General features: G+C 42.4%; 1 non-coding gene across 1 annotated transcript; it reads right to left on the minus strand.

Annotated features, from left to right (window-relative positions):
* Positions 1-24,027, minus strand: INSYN2A. Its single transcript, XR_004160557.1, has 2 exons — positions 23,774-24,027; positions 1-4,962 (listed from the first exon to the last, which is right to left on the minus strand). It is a non-coding gene; the product is annotated as an inhibitory synaptic factor 2A (transcript).
* Positions 24,028-24,033: the final 6 nt, after the last annotated feature.

The following is a 24,033-nucleotide window of genomic DNA, read 5'->3' on the forward strand; positions in this document are numbered from 1 at the left end:
TCCTGTGAGCCACCATATCTTCACAGGGTTTGTAACAGAATCTTGGCATTTGCACGTGAATCAGTGTTTGCATATATGTCAGTCCCATGAAAATTTGGCCAAAGGAAATCAAACAGCAGACCTCTGAGAATTGTGTCATTAAACACAGGTGAGAACTTTGTAATTAAAATCCCTGAAATCCTGTCACAGTGAGCCAGTTCTGGTCCAGGACTGATCAAAAGCATTGCTGCAGTTGCAGCTATGGATGCTGTCAGTGTGTGCCTGACTGAACCCGCGAGCGCAGGACCCCATGTCTGCTTCTCCAGTCCTCTGTTCTGCTCAGGACTGATGCTGGTGCAGAGAGAACCCAATGTGTGATCACAGTCTTTTTTTTATTTCTCTTCTTTCCCGTTTCCTGGGCCCTGATGTTATTTACTGCACAGCGTGTGCATGCAGTGAAGCCCAGCAGAAACGTGAGTCAGGTCTGCTCTGTCCGTAGGAAGCATCGTTCCCTTGCTGTGCAAGTTTGGTTTGCAGCGAGTGAGGCGGCGTTGCCTTGAAAATTATTTTCATTCCGTGATGTTAATTTCAGAATTGTAGTCAGCAGGAACCTCTGCGGGGTTTCTGTGTTTGTTTTTGCTTTGGGCTCAGTGTCCCCCAGCCTCTGCTTTCGGTTTGTGAAATGGAAGCTGTGCGTTCTGAAAGCAGTGGGGACTCCATCCTGTAATGCCGAGTTCTCCAGGATAAACTCAGAGTGCTCTTCTGTGCAGGGTTAGAACACCAGGTATCCTGAACAGCTGCTCAGCCACGTATGGTGCACGTGGGTTACATGCAGTGCCTTCCAGAGGTGTCCCTACCTGGGGCCCACTGCAGGATAAAGGATGCAATACAGAGCCCTTCCCAGCTGTAGCCAGGTGGGTAGTTTGGGTGTCCCGTCTCACTTAAGGCATGCACACAGCATGGCCAGCTCCCTCAGACTTTTCTTTTATGGTTAATCCCATTTTCTGAGTCTTAGCACTGTGCATTAGGGATTGGTGTGCTGGATTTTCTGTTTTTGACTTTGTGATTTATTTATTTTTTTAATGATTTGAGAATATATGTTAATGAACGTGTTTATTTTTTGCACGCTGGCAGTAGAGTGAGCTTTTTCTAATTCTGTTGCTGTATATGGGATTAAAAACAGTTTGAGGAGTCATAACCACTTGGTTTTAAACATATGGGACGTGGGAGGATATCTAGCAACAAGCTCAGGAATTTGGATGGGCTTTCTTTTTTAACGTAGTCACACGTTATTAATATGCATCATTTTAAGATACTAGATACTAACAATCTGATGTGTTGCTTACTTGTAAGACTGCGGAATCAGAATAACCCAGATTCAGGGCTGTGTTGCTTGGGGCTTTTATCCAGCCACCTCTTGAAAGCACCAAGGATGGAGTTTGCCCAGGCTCTGGGCGGTCGGTCCCTCTGCTTTCCCCTTCAAGGGGTAAACCTTATATCTCTGTTCAACCTAAACCTTCCTCATTTCAGTTGGTATTGCCTCTGTTTACCTTGTTACTACCTAGTTTGCAGTGTTATGGCCCAGATCCTACAAGCATTTATAGAGCAGCTTAACTCTTTGCATTGAAGTAGGCTAGGTGAAACAGGAATTAAGGAGCATCATTGTGTCTCCTTCTAGCTGCATTAATAGGATGACATGGAATTAGTGCATGCTGCATCTTGGAAGAACAGGATCCAGATAGGCACTAATAACTTGAAAATTAGCTTAATACACTTCTAAACAATCTCTTTAAAATTTCCTATTTTAACCTGAATATTACAAATGCCCAGGATCCAAAGCATTGTCAGTGCTGGTAAGCCATTAAGATCCATTTTTGAACTAAGTATCTTACAGTCTAGAGATAAGAATTCTGTGAGAAACAGCACAAATTTGTTAATGTGGGTAGGAAATAAAAAAGATGGTGAAAATTACTGTTCTGGGCATTTGGTTACCTGATTTTGCTCTACTGATAATATCTTAGGAATTTATGGCTACTTGTCTTTGCATGCCATCTTCATATATTTTCCTAATTATCAGTGTATCTAACATCTTCATGAGAATGGTTTCCATGGGTTGCTGTGCTGCCTCCTTCATGTACGTAGCCATGATTTTAACCTGTAATGGTGTGCTGGGAGTGCTCTCATAATGCTTTCAGCTGAATAGCTGGAGCTTGCCATGCAATGTCAAAGACAAAATTAAATGCTGAGAAACAGCTTGTTGCTCAGGCTGTGCTCCTATTTCAGTTGGTTTTGTGCTGACAAGATACCCTAATAAGACTCCTCTGTTTTTAAAAATATTAGTGCTGAATCTTAGTTTGTGAAAGACTTTTTTTGTCTTTTTATTAATTTTGCTCTTTAGTTTGTAAAGGATGGATGACTCTGAAACTGATCTGTGATCTCTGGTTAGGAGATGTTGATACTAATTGGATTAACACTGGACAACGTTTGCTTGTTCTTTACTGTTCCAAATTATTATTTTTAAATAACTAATATAATGACTGCTTGTTAATACCTAATGAGTGGGAGACTAGTAGGTGGAGCCAGGTTCCTACTGGTGGTCCCCAGCAACTGGACAAAGGGCAACAGGTACAAACCAAGCACTGGAACAGGCTGCCCAGAGAGGTGGTGGAGTCTCCTTCTGTGGAGGTATTCCATACCCACCCGGATGCCTACCTGTGTGACCTGCTGTGAGGAAGCTGCATTAGCAGGGGTTGGACTGGGGGATCTTCAGAGCTCCCTCCTAACCCCTATGGTTCTGTGATTCTGTGAAAGCCTTCATTTGTCTCAGAGGTTCCAGCACTGCACTATGACTTGTGGAGGAGAAGAGGATTGTACAAGGCAATCTGTCTTAGCAGTAGTTTTATCAGAGAATTTCTCTTCTATCCCTTCTGACTACTTATCTTGTCAGAGTAATTCAGGCTTCTCATAGTTTCCCTGTTTTGCACCGTCTTCTGCATTTAGACTTTTTGCCTGCAGCGTGTATTCTGCTCCTCTGACAAAGAGCTGAGCTGAGTTTTGCTAAAACTTCCCCTGGAAACACTGCTGTAGGCAAATGCCCAGCATGGATAGCTGCAGTCCAAGTGGCTGTCCTGGTGGGAAATGCTGCTATGTGTATGCAAGGAAACACTTCCAGTCTGCATTGTTTGCAGTGAATGTAAGAGGTAAAAACTGGGAAGTTGCTTAATTTAAATTGTGCTGACTCAAAATCAAGACCTTAAATTAATAATTCAAATTGGATTTGGGTTTTAGTTAACGAGACAAAAAGAGCACCTCTGATGGCAGCGTGCTCTGTTGCAATTTCCCAGTCTGTCTTGAGAAAGAAATTGCTGGGGATGAGCAAGCAGAGAGGCAGGGTTGGCCTTTAGTATTGACATGCTTTTAAATACTGCTCTAAAGGAGAAATAAATCAATTGGTTCCTTCCCCTGCACAGAACAGCATCTATCTCTTTCCAAGTTAGTCAGCAAGGAGAAAAGGTGGAGTTGAAGTTCTCCATCCTTTTTACCTTCGCTGCTAGGAAGCTAGGAGCTGATGTACGAATAGGTGCAGATCTACCTAAATCAGGGATCTAGTGTAGAAACATGATGGTTTTTCAAACCTGGCCAGCAACAGTACATTCATTTTAGTTTATATCTATAGCTAGTAGCCATCTTTATGTATTTTCTTTTGTACTATACTGCCTAATTTTCTTAAATACTTTCCTGATGTATTTCAAAAAGAAATACATTTTCAGAATGTTTTATCCCTTTGTGTAACAAAGAGAAGAAATCCCTGCTGAAATGACAATCTGAGTTACATTTGTTTTCGTCTTACCTGCAACACATGTAAATATGCAGTTGCTTTTCTTTAAGCTTTTCTGTAAAAGAGGAGGGCAATTAAGCTGTCAGTATGAAACACATCATCAGAGTCCTGATGGCTTCATGTCATGCCCACTGGTTATCTGCTATTCCTTCCTTACATAATCCATGGCAAAAGAAGCCTCTTGGCTGATAAACTTGAGGAGGGGAACCTCTGCTTTACAGCTAACTGAAACGTGTCCTTTTACCTTTGGCACCTCATCTGTTTCTAGTGAGTGAACTCCAAGCATTTCCTTCTGCAGAAGAAATTCTAGCAGCTACAGACAGGAAATTCTAGCAGGTATAAACAATCTTTATAAAACCTTTCAGCTTTGAGCCGTTTGTAATTGCTTATTGGTTTGACTAGCAAACAGACCTGTGTTCATGTAACAGATCATACATCTTCAGAATGAGTCTGTTTACATGCAGCAAGTCTATGTGTGGTGCATTAAGACTGAGGATGTCTGATGTAAAGAACTTAGAGCTGCTGTTCATGTTGGGTAGTGGCCAATGGGATAAAATTCCTGCACTATAAATGTGGAAGCATGTAAAAGCCTGGGTAGTAATGTCAATTCACTGGTTAAACTGCCTGGATTGAATCTGTGTGTGGTTACGTTTGCTATAAAATCTCTTGGAATTGCTTCCCCAGTCCAGTGCTTACTGCTGTAAACGTCAATTCATGTTGAGTTGTTGAACAGAAAATTCTAAGGATTTGTAGCTACGTGAAAATGAGGCTTGTGACTTGCAGTACTTCACACCCAAGATCTGCAGCAGTGCTACTGACCATAATAATCTGCAGCCCTGATCCGAAAATTTTAGACAGCTATCTGTTGAATTTGAATACCTAAGTGAAGGTGAATTTATTGTCTGTTTCTTGAGCTGTTTCCATGTAGACAATACAAAAACAAACAAACAAGCAAAAAAAACCAAAACCAAATAGAATCCCAACAGCTGAATCAAGGCTGACATTTGATATTGCACTGAGTAAATCATTACCTCTCATTCAGTACGAAGTGGGATGGGAGGTTTGTGACCCACCTGTAGATGATGCATGCGCTGTTCCTGCACGTGTCGCAGTTGGCCGTGTCTTGACCGGTCCGATATGAAAGCCTGCAAAGATGAGAAAACCAGCTCATTAAAATGTCATTTAACATAGTTTTGCCCTCAATGAGTGCTTTCTGTAGAAATAAGAACTTCAAGAATTGATTATTATTATTTTTTTATCTGTAATATTTAATACAAAAATCTAGCTATTAGGAGAATGGGATGATAATATTAATCTTTGCTGGGGATGATGATTATTTTGGAACAAGCGACTGATGGTTGGAAGGAGAAAAGAAGATTCATTTCAGTTATATTTTTGTACACTGATGGAATACAAAAGGAAATCTAGTTAAGTGCTCTTCTTTTTACGTAAAGCCTCTGTGTGCCACATGCTGAACCCTCACTGCGAATGGACACAGCAACTGGTTCTGCAGGCGTGACGCTGCTGTTGGCTTTCATCTCTTCCCAAATACATACGGCTTCACCTCCTTACTGCTGATCCTAGCCAAGGTGCAGATGGAGCTGAACTTGCGAGGGATGTGAAAGATAACAAGAAGGGGTTCTATAGGTACACAGGAAGGAGGAGGCAGACCGAGGAGAGTGTTCTCCCTCTGACGAAAGGTAATGGGGAGCTGACTTCCTCAGGCATAGAAAAAGCTGAGGTACTCAATGAGTGCTGTGCCTCGGTCTTCACAAGTGGTCAGGCTTCCCATGCCTGCCAGGACTTTGAGTCTCTAGGTGAGGGTGTGGGGATTGATTTCTGTCCCCCTGTAACAGTGAAACAAGTCTGAGTCCTCCTCTTGAAATTGAATGTATATAAGTCCGTGGGCCAGGTGATATCCATCCTAGGGCTCTGAAAGAGATGGCTGATATCCAGGCTGGATGTGGCTCTGGGCAGCCTGGTCTGCTGGTTGGTGACCCTGCACATAGCAGGGGTTGGAATGAGATGATCATTGTGGTCCTTTTCAACTCAGGCTATTCTATGGTTCTTTGATTCTAAGGAGCATAATACTGGAAAAATGTACTTAGCCATTTTGTCCCTTGGGTCTAAAGGCATGTTATAGTGATGGCACCATTCAAATACTGTTTCCTTTTCTCACCTGACCTGTATCTATCTGTTGTCTCAGTCTGAAGTGTCCTAGAGCTCTTAATTTACAGGAACGTTCTCTCTGATGTGGTCAGTTTGGAAAGAAAAAAAACCTGTGGCATAGAAATGATTTTCTGTACATAGGCAGAAATTTCATTAAAATAAATGTATGAAATTACAAAGAAGAAACTAGCCTGCATAACCACGCAAATGTCCTTGCATGAGGATGATTTTAAAAAGAAAATTAAGTCATAGAATCATAGAATTATAGAATCGTAGAACGGCCTGGGTTGCAAAGGACCACAATCCTCATCTGGTTTCAACCCCCTGCTGTGTGCAGGGTCACCAACCAGCAGAGCCACATCCAGCCTGGCCTTGAATGCCTGCAGGGATGGGGCATCCACAGCCTCCTTGGGCAACTGTTCCAGTGCCTCACCACCCTCTGGCTGAAAACCTGGCCCTGGTCCTGGGGCCACATCATCCCATGGACTGACATCAGTCAGTTCCACGTTGGCTTTGCAGCACAGAGGTGTGCACACTCCTCATCCTCACTGTGGGGACAGCAGGACCTCGTCTGTGCTTCCCTCACACAGCAGCAAAAATAAAAACTCCACCATTTGCAATAGAGTTGATTTAATTTTCATGTGGCAAAATACCAGACCTCTATAGTATAAAATATTAATGGAAAACAAGGGACAAGGCATGTGCCTGTCCCTAATGTGGAAATGCAGTTGTTGGCTATTTTTTGTTAACGAACTCCAGGTGATTTATCTCGGTGAGCATGCTGCCTTTGTATGGCCTTGTTGTCCTTCCTTGGAAAACTACCAACTCTTACTACATTACAGGTTTGAATATTGTTTTAAAACTTCATTAGGTTACTTGCATATTTTATATAAAAGATGTTTGTAAGCGAGAAGAAATGTATCAGTGTGACCTTGAAGGCAGAGAGTGGAGGTGGCATTGGCTTAGATCAGGCTTGTCTGCCCAGGAAGGCACTGCTCCAGCCATTGGGAGCACTGGGATTTATAAATGGTGTGGGACATTGTCACAGCAGAGAGCTCTGCCATGGGGATGGAGCTGCTCAGCACAGCGGTACTGCAGTCAGCAGTTAATAGGGCGAATCTGCTGCTTCTGTAAGATAGACTTTTTTTTTCCCCGTGAAAGATAAATGCAAGGTAGAGTTCGTGCTGTTCCAGTTGTTGGTGGTTTTGTTTTTGTTTCCACTCCTATTTTATGAGGACTGGGAACATGCTGGATTTAAAACCTGATACCAGGTAATAACGTGCCCTTGGAAGTAATTTTTATCTGGAGGAATGCACTGAAATTAACTGCTCTGCTAAATTTTAACGCAGCTACAAAGGCAGACTGGCAAAAGAACTGCAAGTAGAACTCTCTGTGAGGTACCATTCCTTATGGGGGATAAAGCAGCACTGCTTTGCATTTGCTTGTACTTTTTTGTGCTCTCAGGGGTAAGTCATTTCTGTTTTTCAGTCCCGCTTTGATTATTTGGAGGCAGACATTCAGGTTGTCACTGCAGCATTAAACTTGGACTTGTACAATTATTTTTTCAAGCTATTGATCAAATACTAAAAACTCTTAGCAAGGACACAACACCTCAAGTTTACAGATAAGCTGTTGAAAGCCTTTATTTACCAAGGACATAAATGGTAGTTAATAATCGCCTTCAGAGGAATACAGCACTGTTGTCTGAATGCCTCTTTATAGATAAAGACATAAACATGCTGCGTAGGGTGCCAGTTTTTTTCAATAGATGTCAGTTGGGACATTTTAATTCCTCTTTGTAAGCCTGCAAAGTACTCTTTAATATACAGGTAATTAGCTGCTTCAGAGCCTAACGACCTCCTGCTCTGCACCACTCTGCTATTCCTGCACTGAGCTGCTGGGCTGGGTAACAAGTAGCTTAAGAAGTTTCTCAAAGTCCGGCTTTGGCACAGAGCTTAGAAATGCTTCAGCAACAAGGGATCGGTCTCAAATAAATGTATTGCCATATTAAAAATCATGCAACGTGTCTCTGAATCGTTATCCTTCGTTTGCTCTGTAATAAGGGCATGATCACTGCCTTAGTTACTGAGCTGGTTTCATAGAGTCGTAGAATGGCTTGAGTTGGAAGGGTTGTCAGCCACCAGATCAAGTGCTAGGTCAGATTGCACAGGACCCCATCCATCCTGGCCTTGAACACCTCCAGGGATGGGGCATCCACAATCTCTCTGTGCAGTCTGTTGCAGCACCTCACCACTTTCTCAATGAAAAACTTCCCCGTGATACCTAATCTAAATCTTCCCCCCTTCCCATTTCTTATTGTGCTATCACCGTCTACTTGTGTGTAAGAAGTCGTTTTCCCTCCTGTTTATATCTCCCTTTAAATATTGGAAGGTCATAATGAGGTCTCCCCTCAGCCTTCTCTTTTCCAGACTGAACAAACCCAGCTTCTTCAGTCTATCTTCATAGGAGAGGTGCTCCAGCCCTTGGATCATCTTCGTGGCCCTCCTCTGGAGTCTCTCCAAAAGCTCCACATCTTTTCTGTGTTGGGGGCCCCACACTTGCTTGCAGTACTTAAGATGGAGCCTCGTGTGGGCAGAGTAGAAGGGGACAGTCCCTTCCCTGTCCTCGTTGGCTAACCCTGTTCTGATGCAGCCCAGGATACCACTGGCCTTCTAGGCTGCAGGCACACCCTGCTGGCTCATGTTAAGTTTTTCACCTACTGAGACCCTTAAGTCCTTCTCAGCAGGGCTGTTCCCAAGGAGTTGTTCTTCTCCCAGTCTGTATACATATGTGGGATTACTCTGACCCAAGTGCAAAACCTTGCACTTTGCTTTGTTAAACCTTATTAGGTTCACAAGGGCCCACCTTTCAAGTTTATCAAGGTCCTTCAGGATGGCATCCCTTCCTTCTGCTTTATCAACTGCATCACTCGGCTCGGTGCCACCAGCAAACTTGCTGAGGATGCACTTGATCCCATCATCGATGTCGTTGATAAAGATGTTAAAAAGTACTGGTCCAAGACCAACCCCTGGGGGACACTGCTCATCACCAGCCTCCACATGGACATACACCAGTTGACCACAACCCTCTGGCTGCGACCCTCCAGCCAATTCCTTAACCATCAAATAGTCCACCCTTCATATCTCTCCAATTTAGAGATAAGGGTGTGCTGGAGAACCGTGTTGACTGACCAGTTGCTGACAGCATCATGCCTGTAGCATTCTAGTTGTCGTGAACTCATTGAACATTCATAGGCTGGTTGCTTATTTAGCAGAAGTTTGGAAAAGACTTCTTAAGATCCCCATGTCCAGCTCCAACCCATTCCCACCATGCCCTCTGGTCATGTCCCTTAGTGCCACGTCTCCATGGTTCTTGAACCTGCTGATCTTTAAGTGCACAGTAATCCTAGATTTTCAGGTATTTTAAGACGTTTCTTAATTGATGGTATTTGGCAGGCTCAACTTGATAGAAATGAGACTTGGATATAAGAATTAAACGTGATTTGACTTTTGGATGATCATTTTGAAACCCCACATTCTCAGCTGGCATGTTTGGCTCTGCTTGCTTTTAGCCTCATTGCCATTCACCAACTACACTGACATACAATAATTTTTTCCTACTCTGATGTAATTTATGATAAACTTTTCTTAAAGTAGTATTTTCCTTATGGAATATGTTCAGGTTTTTCAGAGGTGATTTTTCTTTTGCACAACAGATGAAGTGATGTTGCCTTCCCTGAATTCCCCCTGCCTTGGATTTCTTCATAGGAAGCCCTCCTTGCCTGGCCTCACAGCACTTGGTTCCTGTAAGGCATTGTGAGAGCTCTGCAGCCAGTTCTGTGTTGTACAAGTGTCACTCCAGTATGAATTCAATTACATATAAACTGAACTGCTTATGAAGTAATTCTGTTGTTTTTACCCTAGGGCTTCGGACTTCTACTTGTTTTCATGCAATTATCTACATAAACACATGCAAAGAATTCATCTACCTCGTGCCAACAGAGATTTTACTATGAGAACAGTAGCTTTGTGTGTAGATCTCATACAGCGAGGTTGGATTTTAAGTGCAGACAGTGAAAAAGAGAGCTGGTAAAGGTGGTTATCCTCAGTGCTGAGAGCTGGAGCAGTCTGTGAGCACATCTGGGTATCGGGGTAAGGAGAGCGATGTTCTGGTTGTGCTGTGTGAGATGGAGAGTTGTGAATAAAATCCTTTCTTGTCTCCACTTAAAAATAATTTAATAAGATGATTCCAATTTGGAAGAGGTCATGCTACAGACCAGTCAACTTTTTCTTCACTGGTAAACTCACAGATATTTTTCAGTATTTATTCAAGCCTGTAAAATGTGAGGTTTTCCCAGAAAATAAAGATTGCTACAGAACATTTGTTTTCTTTTTAGAGAACTGAAAGTTGGCTTTGGTTTGCTTGAGACTCAAAGCAGAGCCCTTCACTCTGCACTGAGTGAGATGCCTGGGAGCCAGAAGCTCCCGTTGGCGATGTGCTTTACTTAAAGAGTAATTCAGTGTTCAGCCTTGCAGCTCATTCTGCAGTTTTAATGCTGTGATTTTGGGACTGCTGCATTGGTTTAAGCATAAGAAGTAGAACGTTTCATAACTTGCTTTAGTCTCCCTTTTTTCATCCTTTCTTATAGAAAAAAAATAGCAAGAGAAACAGAACAGTGGTGGGCACAGGGTGATTGATCATTAAATTCATTGAAAACCCATCTGAAAAAAATAATCAGAGGGACATTTTTATCCCAAAGATTTCATGGTGTAAATGTGCCCTATTGGCTGGGGATGAAGGCTGTGTACCTCATGTGGGCAGACTCCAGACTTGGCCTCCTGGGGAACTCGATGGTCCTTGAGGTCCCTTCCAACCCAAGCCATTCCACGATTTCTGTGATTGGAGCTCACCTGCATGCCATGCAGGCGCTGATGCTGAGACATGCTCATGCTTTGTGGATGTTGAACAGCCAATTTTTCCTTTTTCATATCCACCAAAAAAAGTTGTTATTCCCAAAGTCTCATTCTTTAGCACCTTACACCTTGTATTTTGTTTTTGTACGGGTGTGTGTGGGTGGGCCTGTTAACCTCGTGCGTTACATGATGCTGTATGGTCCAGATACTTGGGGAGGCATGGATGTAGGTTGGTTTGCTGCTGTGGCTGCGTCTAATTAGCTGAGTAACCTTGCAAAGGGTATCTGATCTCCATACTTAGCTTCTCACATGTGGTTGTTATCTCCATTGCGTATTATAGGCAGGAGGCTTTCCTTCTATTGCATTTCTTTCAGCATTCTTGGCAGAAGCAGGACTTAACCTCAATTAACACTTCCAAGTATTAAAATATTATAATGAAGAGCAGCCATTTTGCTGACACAGACTGGCAGAAACTAATAATAGGCTGCAGTTTTCAGAGGAGCTGAAGGGAATTACAGTACTAAATCCCTGTGAAAGGCAGAATTTGGGCAGCCGCTTGAGGCACCTTTTGAAAATACCAACTGTAACACATCAAAACTATCTTTGCATGCGAGTAAGTCTCTGCTGGTATAAATTACAGACTACACTGAGCTGAGAGGGGGAAGCTTAGAACTGTATGTGCTGGGTTCCTTCCATTGGTAGGTAGGTAGCTAGTGAGAGAGCACTAATTCACGTGTCCCGAGCAACTATTAAAAACAAACAGAAAATCTCACAAAACAATTTGTGAGGGTAGTTCTGTTATGTCTGGATGTCTTCCATTATCCGCAGGGATGCAGGGAATACTTCATATTAATTGAGTTACTTAATGGCACGATTTTACAGAAGTGGCTGTGCTTCAGAGTGCATTTATGCTCTGATGGGTACGCTCGTTAGATGATACTGATGCTCATCATGCTTTTATGTACTACCGCCAACAAGGAGGATAAACAGACTTCAAGGATTATTTTTTGTTGTTGTTGAGGCTTTTATGAAAATATAGTGCAACAAATTATGATAAGAAGGCAGTGGGCCTTTGAAGTTGTTCTGAGTGACAGCTCTGGGCAGCGCTGAATAGCTGGGGAAGCGTGGACCACCATTCTCCTTTGTATGAATGGGTATTGTGTTTCCTAGTCCTGCTGGGACAGTGTACAGCGTATAGCTAAGCACAGTGATGTTACCTCTGTGTGCAGAATAATGGTTTTAAAATAAACAGTCTAGTGGTGAACTTCTCAAAAGCGGTGTTTCCTATTGTGAAGTATTAAAGCACTAATATGGCTAATAACTGTGCTTCAGGAGAGAATTATCTGTACTTAGTATCAACGTAATTTGCTTTTGGCAGAATAGATGACTTCACTGTGTTCTGAGTATTGTAGTTATCCTCACAACTCGAATAACCATGATATAGCTGTGCAAACTACTTGATGTGTTTTGCAGATGAAAATATATCCTGCTTAGCCATCTTAATCTAAACTGGAAAAGACTTGGCATTATGTTGGGTTGGAAAGCTGTCTCATCTAAACACACTTCTGTCAGCAAAGTCATGTTTCTGCTGGAATCGTATCTGTTTCAGATTCCCTTAGGAAGCTGCACCAGAGCAGCAGTACATACAGATATGCAGATAAAGCACCTCGGATCAGCTGTAAGCTCATAGAAGGGTGTTCTGTGACATCTGCCTGGTAGTTCAGTAGAAAAACTGACTTAGCCTTACTGTTGCTGTGTTTCCATAACATTGAAAATCACCAATTAAGCGTTTTCATTTATGAAAGATACTGGTGCAACCAAAAAAATAAATAAAAAAAAATATAGCAGGCTCATGGCAATCAACTTGATGCTTAAACTTTGTAAAAGCCATGGGAATCAGTCCTAGCTGTGTCTCCCAGCAAACATGGGTCTCTTAGTTGCATTTGAGGATCTGTTCACATACAGATCACAGAATCAGATAATTGTTGGAAATGACCTCTCAGATCTCCTACCCCACCGTGCCCACTGCCCACATCCCCACAGTTATGAACACCTTTATGGACAGTGGCCCCACCAGTCCCTGGGCAGTCTGTGCCATGGCATCACTATTCTTTTGGAGAAGAAATTTTTCCTAATATCTGAACCCGAACCCTGCCCAGTGCAACTTAAGGCCATTGCCTCCGCTCCTGTTGCTGTTACCTGAAGAGAAGAGACCAATCCCCCACCTTGCTACAACAGTTGTGGAGGGCAGTAAGGTCTCCCCTGAGCCTCCCCTTCTCCAGTCTGAAGAATTACAGTTCCTTCAGCCACTCCCCATAAGCTTTGTGCTCCATCACCCTTCTCCAGTGCCTCAATGTCTTTCTTGTAGTGAGTGTCCCAAAACCTAACACAGTGCTTGAGGTACAGCCAGATGTGACAAAGTAGAAGTTAGCCTCACCAGCAGTGTGGAAGCTCTTGGAATATTTAGAGCAGCTAGAAAAAAAAAGATGCTTTCGTGTGCCCTGGATCAGGTTGGGTTGATTTGTGTTGAGTTTAATTTTGTTTGCAATAGCTTGGATGTAGGTAGAGTACAAGTATGAGTAAAGGCCAGCTTTTCCCTGTAGCTATTCAGAGTCCCCCAAAGGGCTGTGACCATGCTGTGCCCCCAGCATAGGATGACACATGGGTGACTGCAGGGCAGGGAGGGGATTGTCCTCCTTTGCTTTGCCTCTGTGAGACCCCAGCCAGACGTCCAGGCTCAGGGACTCAACACAAGCAGGACATGCAGCTGTTTGAATGGGTCCAGAGGAGAGCCATGAAGATGCTCAAAAGGCTGGAGCAAATCTGCTATGAAGAAAGGGAGCTGGGAGTGTTCAGCCTGGCAAAAAGAAGGCCCAGGGAGACCTCATTGCAGCCTTTCAGTGCAGGAGGGGAGACCAGATTGTGGCCTGCCACCTCTGGATGCTATAGGAATGCTGGGGAAGGCCACAGTTATTCTGGGTACAGATGTTCTAATGTGAAAAAAGCAATAACAAACAAGAAAAACCAAGCAAAAAAAAACCACACCCAATTTCAGTAACTCATTTTTGAAAGCTGTTTTTAACTGATGGTAGAGGATGAAAGTGGGAATCCTGTGGTAGTCAAATACCAGAATCATTTTCCACTTTTTTTTCTTCTTTATATGTATAGGTCTTGATATTACAGGGCTCAAATTATTCATTTGGTCTCTGAAATTACTTTGAAATGTACCAGAGCTCAATAGTGAGATTTTTAGGCTGTTTCCAAGACAGTAGTTTGTTGTTTTTTACTGGATCCTGACAGTTGGAAGCAGATGACTAATTTTCTTTTTGAGGTATTTGCACTGTGGGCGTATGGCATAACTCCCAAGACAGCAATTCAAGTGCTTTCACCTCGTAAATACATTTTTATATTATACTCAGGTTAGTCAGGAAGTGGAGAGTTGTTGTGTTTTTTTCTTTTTTTAATGAATGTATTTTAGCAGGGTTGCCTTACGATTAAAACATAAAAGAAGCCCAACACCTGAGAATCGAAAGAATTAAAGTTATTTCAAGTGAAATCAGAAAATCTTGAAGGAACCAGAAGCGTTTGAGGCCTAGCTTATCTCTTGAATATCTTTGTGCCTCTGTCATGCCATCAAGAAATGAGAGGGATAATTGAAGTGTCAGCTCTGCGTTAGTAATAGTTGAGGGAGTTTGTTTGCTGGGGCTGAGCACTGCTGGCTGGGCAGTCTGGCCGAATGCTTCCCACAGGTTTCTGAGTGCCTGCCCCTCCTGCACTGCGGCCCATCATCAGCCCCTGTGCACAGACCATCACAGCACAGGCTTCATGGCAGTGGGCTCCACTCGGAGCAAAGGGAATCCCATAGGTAGCAGCTAATCTTGTGTTTATGGGTGAATAACTGCATTAAAACACAGCACCTCAGATATTGCTTGTCTCAGAGTTTTAAATTAGGAAGGATACTAACATGCAGTGTTCCCATGCATAGGAGAAATGAATCTCTGGTATTCTTTCATAACTTCAAAGCAGCCGAGATTTCAGTGCAAGCTCAAATACTTTGTGTGCATTACATATATAAGCCGATGCTGGCTTACAGTACTGCTACCAGCCATACTGGATGCAAACTGAAGGCTTGCTTAAAATTCTACGTATTACACAGCAAAAAAGGCAGTGTACACTGGCTGGGCAGTGTTGCTGTTTGTGTAGTGCTCACGAGAAGGATGGGGGATCTTATGGTAGGGAAAAACAGAAGGAAGCACCTTGGAAGCACAGAACTCCCTCTGTTTTAACTCAATAAGTCCGTGCAGGTTCACAGTACTTTCTGTTTTTTTCATTTCCCTAAGTAACAGTAGTTTCAGATTTCACTGCAGTACAGCAGAATCAGTAGAGAAGCAGTTCTGCACTTGCTTGAGCTCTGTGCACAGATGCTCAGCAAGATCCCATCCCTAGAAATTTTCTCTGAGCTCATGCAGATGATGGTGAAGTAAACAAATCTCATTTACCAGAGAAACGACCGAAGTCGTGCCAGGTTGAACTGTTGTGGAGTGTAAATTGCCTTGTTAATGTCAAATACCTCTGCTCATCTCTGCAGTTTGGTCTTTCTGATGAATTATTACACCACGCTCAGCTTCTATTTTATCTTCTTAGGGATAACCAAGAGGGGGGAAAAAAGTGCTATACCCAATACAGTGCTCTGTTCTCTTCTAGTTTATTTGTGCAACAACTAACGTGGTGGGCAAATCCTGTATTATACTGTTGCACCCGTTTTATGAAGAAAGAGAGGTGGGGAGTCAGAGGGGTTTCAGTGTCCTGTAGGAGAGCAGCTTTCCTTTACTTGCCCCGTGACACGGCCAAGCCCTGTCCTACTGCTCTGTGGGAGGCAAAACCAAACATCCCCAGTGAACTTCTGCAGAAAATCTCTGATTTGTCCCCAGTTAAGTATTCCATTAAAGTGCTCGTTTTCTGTTGTTTACATCTAACAAGGAAAAATAGTTCAGTGACTGGGAAGAATAACCTAGACCGACTGCAGACAGTGAATAGGTGCCCACGTTGGACTGTTCTGCATCTTTTGAACTGTTTATTTATTTACTCAACTATCTTTTACATGTCTCTGTATCTCCAAAGTCTAAAACTAAGCCTCAGGAAGATACGAAACAATGTAATGCTGTAACTTCTTAGGGGGTGAGCTGAGAGCAGTACCTGGGTGATATGGTTGAAAGGAATACAGAGACGTGGCAGCTGGGGCATGCACAGAGCTCTCCTAAGACTGAACTGCTTTTTTATTTCTTAATTCTGGAATCTGGGTGGCCAGGAGGCTCGACAGTTTAAAAATAAAGCACTTCTCTTTGGGCGAGCCTTCCTGCTGCAACTGTCTGTAGTCAGAACCCATTTTTCTCCCATCAGGATGAAAGATAACCATAGCTCTGGGTAAAGCATGAAGGCTCACAAGTAGGTGTCAATTAGAAATCTGGGGATTAATCTCTCGGAGAACCGACAGCAGTGACAAATTTGACACGATAAAGCTCATTTTGTCTCATTCTTGCATGACTGGATAGATCTGTGGCTCACTGCTCTCTCTCTAGACTGTGATACTACTGACATTGAAAATGCTGTTATTAAAGGATTATTCTAATTGTGTGAAGTGAAAACTGGTAATTCAGTACCTAAATAACATCCTCTTTTAAAGACTAATTTGGCTGAAAAACTCTCCTTGCAGGTATGCAATTTGGACAGCTTGGTGACAGTTGGAAAAGCTTCCCTTACGATCTGCAGTAATTCATATGGATACATTTAGCATGAACATTACAGTCTGCTTTTGATAAATCATTCGTTGTAAGGCTTTGCTAATTCCAGACATGACCCTTGGAAGTTTGTTTGGTGGCACTCACTACAGCCATTTGATGGAAAGCCATGATCCTCCTTTGTAAGTTCAGAGCTGCAGAGCCCCGCTGATATGGGGAGGCGAGGTGGCAAGACTTTGTCTTGTTCTAAAAACAGGGTAAGCAGCGACCAGATAGACATCACACAGCCACAGTGAACACTTGAAATGCACAGACACAGTTGGGAAGAGCAGCTAACAGCTGGTACTTTTAGCAAAATGATGTATGTGTTCTGAAACTTGAATTTTCCCACTGTCATTTCTGGAGAGAACAGAGTATAAGTGCTAAGTTTGAATAACTCTGTTATAAAGGCATATCTTTGGGTTTGTTGTTGTGTGTTTTTATTTTAGTTTTATGTGTATCCTACGCACTGAATGTTCCTAACAGTTCGTTTTTCATTTTCGTTCATCGCTGTTTGCTTGATGAAAATCTTCTGTTGCTGTATTTCTAATGAGGGATGTTTTGTTGCCATAAGGAGGCTATTATGGTCGGGTTACTTACTGCAGCACTCCATAAGCATCCATAGTGTCCAGGAATTCTGGAATATCTGTGAACTATTTTGCCCTTGCTTTATATCCACCTTGACAATGTGATCTGAAGCTCTGATTACGAGCAACAGAATGAAGTCGTCCAACTCTTACCAAAAAATCATAGAAAAAATAAGAGTCCCATCAAGTTTGGAAGGGCTATGAAATACAGTTGTACTATTCTGTGAAATACACATTACGTGCCCTCACAGATACAGCTTCAGATTGTTTTCACTGATCTAATTCAGGAAGCATAACGTGAAGTTACTCCTTGAATGATACCAGGTCTTGTGGTGTCAGTCTTCTATTTGTTTTCATTAGGAGTTATGCAGGATTTTAAGTGTGAGGACTTAAGGATGGTTGTGCAGGCTGGCAGCAGGCATTGAAACAGTCTCCTCTAGGCAGTATGCAGCTCAGACCTGTAAGGAAATCTGTCCTGTGAGCAGTGGAGCTGGGAGCTGTGTCAGCACGCAGCACAGTGCTCTGCCTGGTTTGCTCTGGGGAAGGTTGCACTGCTGCTCTACAGCTGCAGCACCACTGTGAGAGCAGGAAAATGGACTTCTGTGGGGTTCTGGTGCTTATCTGGATTTCAAGGAAGGCTAAGTGAGTGTCTGAGTGATGAGCCGCGACGAGGAAATGAGCACAGAGCTGGGGGGAGAGAACCTGTAATGCATGCAAAGAGTTAGTCTTATAACTCCTTTAGCAAACTACCATTGGGAAAGCTTGAAGTTTTCATGGTATGCACTTTGAATATGGCTCACAGTTTATAGCGATACACCGTTTGGGCAATGACAAAAGTTTAGCTCTTCATGAGTAGAATTGGCTGCATGCTTAAAAAGGGGGAAGTAGTGACATGAGTGCCTGTAAGAAAAGGAAGAGGGCTGGTGTTGGGACTAGGAAGCACAGAGTGCTCCTCCCTGTACTGTGAGTTGGCATGGCAGTAGTAGAATGCTTCACTTTAAGACTTTGAGGAAACAACAGGAAAAAATGATTTATATCTGTCTCTATATGAATCACTTACATATGTTTCTAATATATATATTAAGATATTGAAAACTACTGTTTTGAATTGCAAGATCTGCAAAGCACCGATTTGTCAGAAATTATTTTTCCTTAACTTTGGAAAATGCATCTGAAGAGCTTTTGTGTCTCTGCCACAGAAAGGCGAATTGCTACAGCCTCCGAGATGTGGTCCATCTAGCTCAGGAAAGCTCTATAAACAGTGTAACTCTGAAATACGACAAATGCAGTGATGCTAAAGAAATGAAGGAAATTTAGGAGGTGCTCTCAGGTAGAGTAACAGGCAGAACAGCTCTGACAGCTCCAGTGGACAAACATATATGTGAAGATCTAGAGGTGAAATTGTGTCTAGCCATCACAGTTCTACGTTCCAAAGGGCTGCTGCTATTGCGTCCTGAAACTTGGCTGCATTAACATGGTGCACAATGTGATGTAATTACTGCATCACAGATAAAGCTGGCTGTATTCTTTCTGGTTTCTCTATCTTTGTTTGCAGTGCAGCTGTTGCCTTCTTTGAAGCTTATCGACAGATTGCTTTCCTCCATTTTCAGACTTTCTCTAGAAACAATTTTCTTAAACTTTACCCGTGCTACTTTTGTAATTGAAAAAGCAAAATGAAACCAGAGAGGTTAAAAAACAAACAGTCCCAAACAAAACCATGTCATATCGTTTCTGCGGCCAGCACGCTACTTGCAAAGGCTGTGCTTTTCAGAGGTTGGATATTTGTAAGCTTTCTGAGCTTACCGTTCTCCTTAGGTGAAATAAAGAACTCGCCTGTAAGAGTATTGGCGTGTGCGTAGGTGGATTGAGTTAGCAGAGGTTGTTACTGCCTTTATTTGCTCTCTCCCCTTCACCTGAGCTGAATAGCCAGACTGTGCTTGGAGTAGCTTCTGAAAAGGGCGAAAAGCAAACAAACTGGGCAATAATTGCTTTGGCTGTCTGACTTTCATTTTTCATCGTTTTTGAGTCAGGATAAGTTTATGTTCAGCTCTTGTGATCCTGAGGGTGATTGCTTGCAGTATTTGTTAGAAGCACTGGGGTAAGGCTGCTGTTTTTCTGCGCTGGATGAAGCCCTCCTCTTCTCCTTGCTTTAACATCCATGCAAACACACGCGGTTTTGCTTCGCTTTGCTGCTTAGAAATGATAATAGGGCACCCAAATATCCTGTATTCATTGGAAGGATGCTTGCAATGACATTTAAAATCCGTCCATGAGATCATATTCTTTCAAAGCCTCTTTGAATGAGCTCTCTGAACTGCTGGTGTTGTCTGGAACTGCTGCTTTCATGTTTGTTGAGAGCTCTGAATTCCTGAACCACTAACAAATGAATATAAATGATCGCTGAAACATGTTCATTTAACTCTTGTCTAATATGTAGCATTTGGCCTGGTGCAGTCAAAACACTCTGGCTCATTTTTGTATGGCAAATTGAGTGCTTTGTTTATTAAAATTACTGATTTATTGCATAATAAGAAGGGCCTTGATTACTGTTCCTTCTCACAGTAAGGATTTAAGGGGTAGGTCATTGGTGTTCCACAGCTGCAAGATATTTTCAGTTATCTGTTCATCTTCTGAGTACTTCTCTTGTTGCATATTTCACATGCAGTACCATCGTCAGCCAAGTTTTGAAATCAGTGCCTTGTATTTTGTTTTCACTCCTCTTGACTTAGTGCGGCTCCATTCAGGTAAACAGAGCAGAATTTTGGCTTGCTTAATCGAATGCACTGTGTCTGAATACAGGCATGTCTACAGCTGTTAAAGATTGCTAACAGTTTACTAGAAGATAAAGCAAGCATAATTCAGAGCCAATGACTTGTTTTGGGTCTTGGAGCTGCACAGTGCATCACGTAATAGTCAGTTCTTTTCCCCCACCTGGAGCTGGAAGCCTGAACGGAAGCTGTAGCTCTGCTACTTCTGTTCATGCATGACTTAAATCAAAGTTTGTTTAATGCCCTTGGCTGTGATTTATTTTTGTTGTTGTTGTTGTTGTTGAGACCTCCAAATAGAAAGACTGAATCGCTACTTTGCCAAAGTGTTATTAAATAATGATGCATGCAAGGAACGTACACTTTTAATAATCATCTTTGATTGGGGTGTGTGTGGATGTCACAAGCTAGCCGTGATGATTTCTAACCCGTCTCCAAATCTGTGCCATGCTGTTCAGATAGATTTAATGCGTCAAAATTATGCTGCAGCTGATGGTAAGAGCTGTGTTTCCTGACGGCCCCAACTTTGCATTCTGTGACCAATAAATTGGAGCATGATCCTCAGTCAGAGAAGAGAGGACATGATGCGTGCTCAGTGCATCAGGTTTGGGCAGCAGGGGCCCTCTGCCTCTTGTCAGGTGTTAAGGCAAGATGTTCTTTTCTTCCCCCTATTTTTTCAACTGCTTTTCATCAGAGTTGAGTGCTGTATGTTGCTGCTAATTGCAGATAATGTACTACTGACATTTTGAAAAGTACACATGGATGATGTTCACCCAAAGGATGATACTGCTATCTTCAGAGATGCTGATACACTTTTGCTGGCATAGACTCATTTAGTGATGAATTGCAGTAATAGCAGTTCAAGACCTACAGCATATTAGTGAAAATGAATCTAGTGAGCACCAGTCCCATGGCACAGCAAGCACTTAAAGAACACTGATTTTCTTGAAGGGAGAAAAATCTGATTGAGAAAGTTAACTATATACTCTATATTTTTTTTCCTTTTTTTTTTTCCTTTCTTTTTGGTCTGCAGTGCATTATTTGTATGTGTTTCTTGCTGTTTGTTGTAAGGTATTTAATATACATAAGAAATCCAATAGACTGCCATAAACACAGAACACTGCTTTTTGTTTTAGTTCCTGGCAGACTTGTATATGTCTGCCAGGGAAGCAGAGATGAAGCTGTAGTAATTCTTTCATTTTCTTGTTATAAACTGACCTAACAGGAGTCAGGGGCTGTTAAAGGAAGAAATGTCAACACCCTGAAATTGAGAAGATACGTGATGGTTTGTGTACACAGCGGTTGGTCTTGGTGGCAAAATGTTGTCAAAATGAATGCGGTAATGGACAAGAATTATTGGAAAAAAAGGGCAGAGTAGCTTTTATTGAAATGGTTGCCTAATTTGAGGGAAATAAGGGTAAAGATACGCTTTCAGTTAATAATGCACCAGTGCTTTGCATGAGAACAGACGGTTCTTCCAGCTCTGGAATACAGTCAGTAGAGAACAGAAGCATCCCAGGTATAGTGCTGGGCTCCTTTTTGCATCTCCTTGTATATCTCCCAGGTGCTAAGAAGTTAAATGAATCCAGAATACAGGGATTCCTAAAGCAGGAGAAAATGTACAAGTATGCATCTCTCTCCTTTCCTCCATCACCATCCCCACATCCTTCGTGTCTGGCCATGAGGAGGCACATCTGGGACAAGCCCAGGGCATGTGCATGGGGAGCTGGAAGAGCTTTGCTGCTCATTCTAAGTTTTGAGGCATTTCAATGCCCTTGTATTTAAAACAAACCTTCATCTGAAGGCTTACTTTGATTTGTAGATATTTTGCCTCTAGTTTTTATAATTAACCTGCAGTGCTGGTGTAACTGCCACTGGTTATGATTTTGCAGTTAACATCAAAGAATCAGTAAAACATCTTAATTGCCTCTTTCACACACCAGAAATGAGTTCAAAACGTGATGTATCTTTGGGTAGTGGAGAAGGACCATTTCACCATTGCCACATAACCTATGGGGAAAAAGTAGAAGAGTGCTACTAAATAGGCTTTTTGATCAAATCTAATACAGCCTTGTAGACTCTTACACTGATATCTGTATATAAGAGGCAGTACAGTCTTGTGAAGAACAAGGTATTCACAGGTAGTCCCACTGTTTTAGAACCAATATAGGCTACAGCTTTGTCTGGTTAGCAGCTTCAGAGGGACGATTTGAAGATATTAGCAACCATTTTAGTTTGAGCAAGACCTCTTTTGTGCTGAGGGCATGAATGCCATTCAAATGCTGGGTACATGAAATGGGTCAGCTGTAAAATTAAAAATAAGTATTTGTGGGATGCGCTTTCTAGTATCGTTGGGAAAACAAAAAAATGACATGTAGGTGTATGGAGGGAACACTTATTTATAGCAGGTCACTTTGTGGTAGGTGTGTGTGTTTCATACTTGCAGGTTCAAAATGATCAGATTATGAGTTATGACTGAGAAATATTTTTCTGTGTCTTGTGATTTAACAAGCATCATGTCACAGAATCACAGAATGGCTTGGGTTGGAACAGACCTCAAGGATCATCACTTCTTTCTGATTCCTGTTTAGTTTTGTAAGTTAATAAAGCCAGAGGAATACTTTTTCAGAATAACTATGAAAAAAATAAAAATCCGTATGTTGCTTTCAGCTGGAGCAAGAAGGTTCCCAGCCCAAAGATCTGGGAACTGACGCAATATTTTCAAAGCACTATGACTAGCTCTAGAACAAGCTAAAAATGCTAAGGTGGTGTTAAAGAATTTGTCCAACAGCTAAGATTATCTTTCTCAATACTTATTGCTAACCAGATACTTTCCAAACTCCTAGAGGAAGAATTAAATTACAAATCTAAGATATATGTTTTTGACTGAAATTTAAGGACATACTGCCTTAAGGAGCAAGATCCACTGGTTTCTGATTTTAAAATCCAGATTTCTTCTGAGAAATCATAACTTAACAGTGCACGCACATTCTGAATGTATTTGCTGAATAAGTATTAGCAGCTAAGTCTGAAAAATGTTTTAGAGAATGCAAGAGACAGGCTGAGCTCTCAGTAAGGACTGCATTGTGTTTCAGGAACCAGTGCTTGTGATGCATTCAGAGTTGATGGCAGTTACATAAGTTGGGGTGAACAGAACTTTTTTTTTGTCCTTAAGAATTTATCATGTATAGAAAAGTACGAATGCTACAAAGACTTGATACTCCAACTTCTTATTCCGTTCTCTTAAACATTTCAGAAAGTGAAAGCAAAGCAAACAGGATTCATATGCTATTAATGGAATTGTATCAGGAGTTATAATACTCTCCCCTGTCTGTTAAGTTCTTACAAAGTGAGGATTCTCCCTCCTGTTCCTCATGCCATGTCAGGTTGCTGCCTTAAATCCTGGCTTAGGAGGGGCTGCTTCCGAGCTCGTGAGAAAGCTGTGCAGGAGCTCGGTGCCAATCTGGGCCTCAGCTCATTACATCCCCATGTATTTTGAGCAGCAGAGATACAGTGTAAGGCTTTCCCTACACGACTACCTAAGGACGTTCTGCTGTGATGTGCAGATAGCAAATCTGCTCGTGCAGCCGGCAGGCTCTCTAGGACTCCCAGCATGTACAGCTCAGTGATAGGAGGCAGAACTTGGCGCTATGCAGAGGGGCACGGGACTGCTGATGGGAACCAACATAAGCAAAATCTACCACAGCACATACAGGAGAAAGCATTTAAACCAGTTTGTACTCACCCTTCTCTGTGAGCTTCTCCTTTCTCTAGCTCCTGTATGACACCCAACAACACTTTGATGGTTTCCTGACTCGAGCTGATCAAATTTTCCATCATCTGAAGCTGCGCTTTCAAGTCCACAACTTCCGTGTGAGGCACGATTTGTTGGCATTCCTCGCTCAGGGCGACGGCAGCCTGGCAGGGCTGCGCAGCCTCCATGGGCGCCGCGTTCACCTGCAGGCCCCGCTCGCTACATTCGCTGGCCCGGCACTGCGCCTGCGA

The sequence above is a fragment of the Meleagris gallopavo genome, chromosome 8, assembly GCF_000146605.3.
Source record: "Meleagris gallopavo isolate NT-WF06-2002-E0010 breed Aviagen turkey brand Nicholas breeding stock chromosome 8, Turkey_5.1, whole genome shotgun sequence".
NCBI lineage: Eukaryota > Metazoa > Chordata > Aves > Galliformes > Phasianidae > Meleagris > Meleagris gallopavo.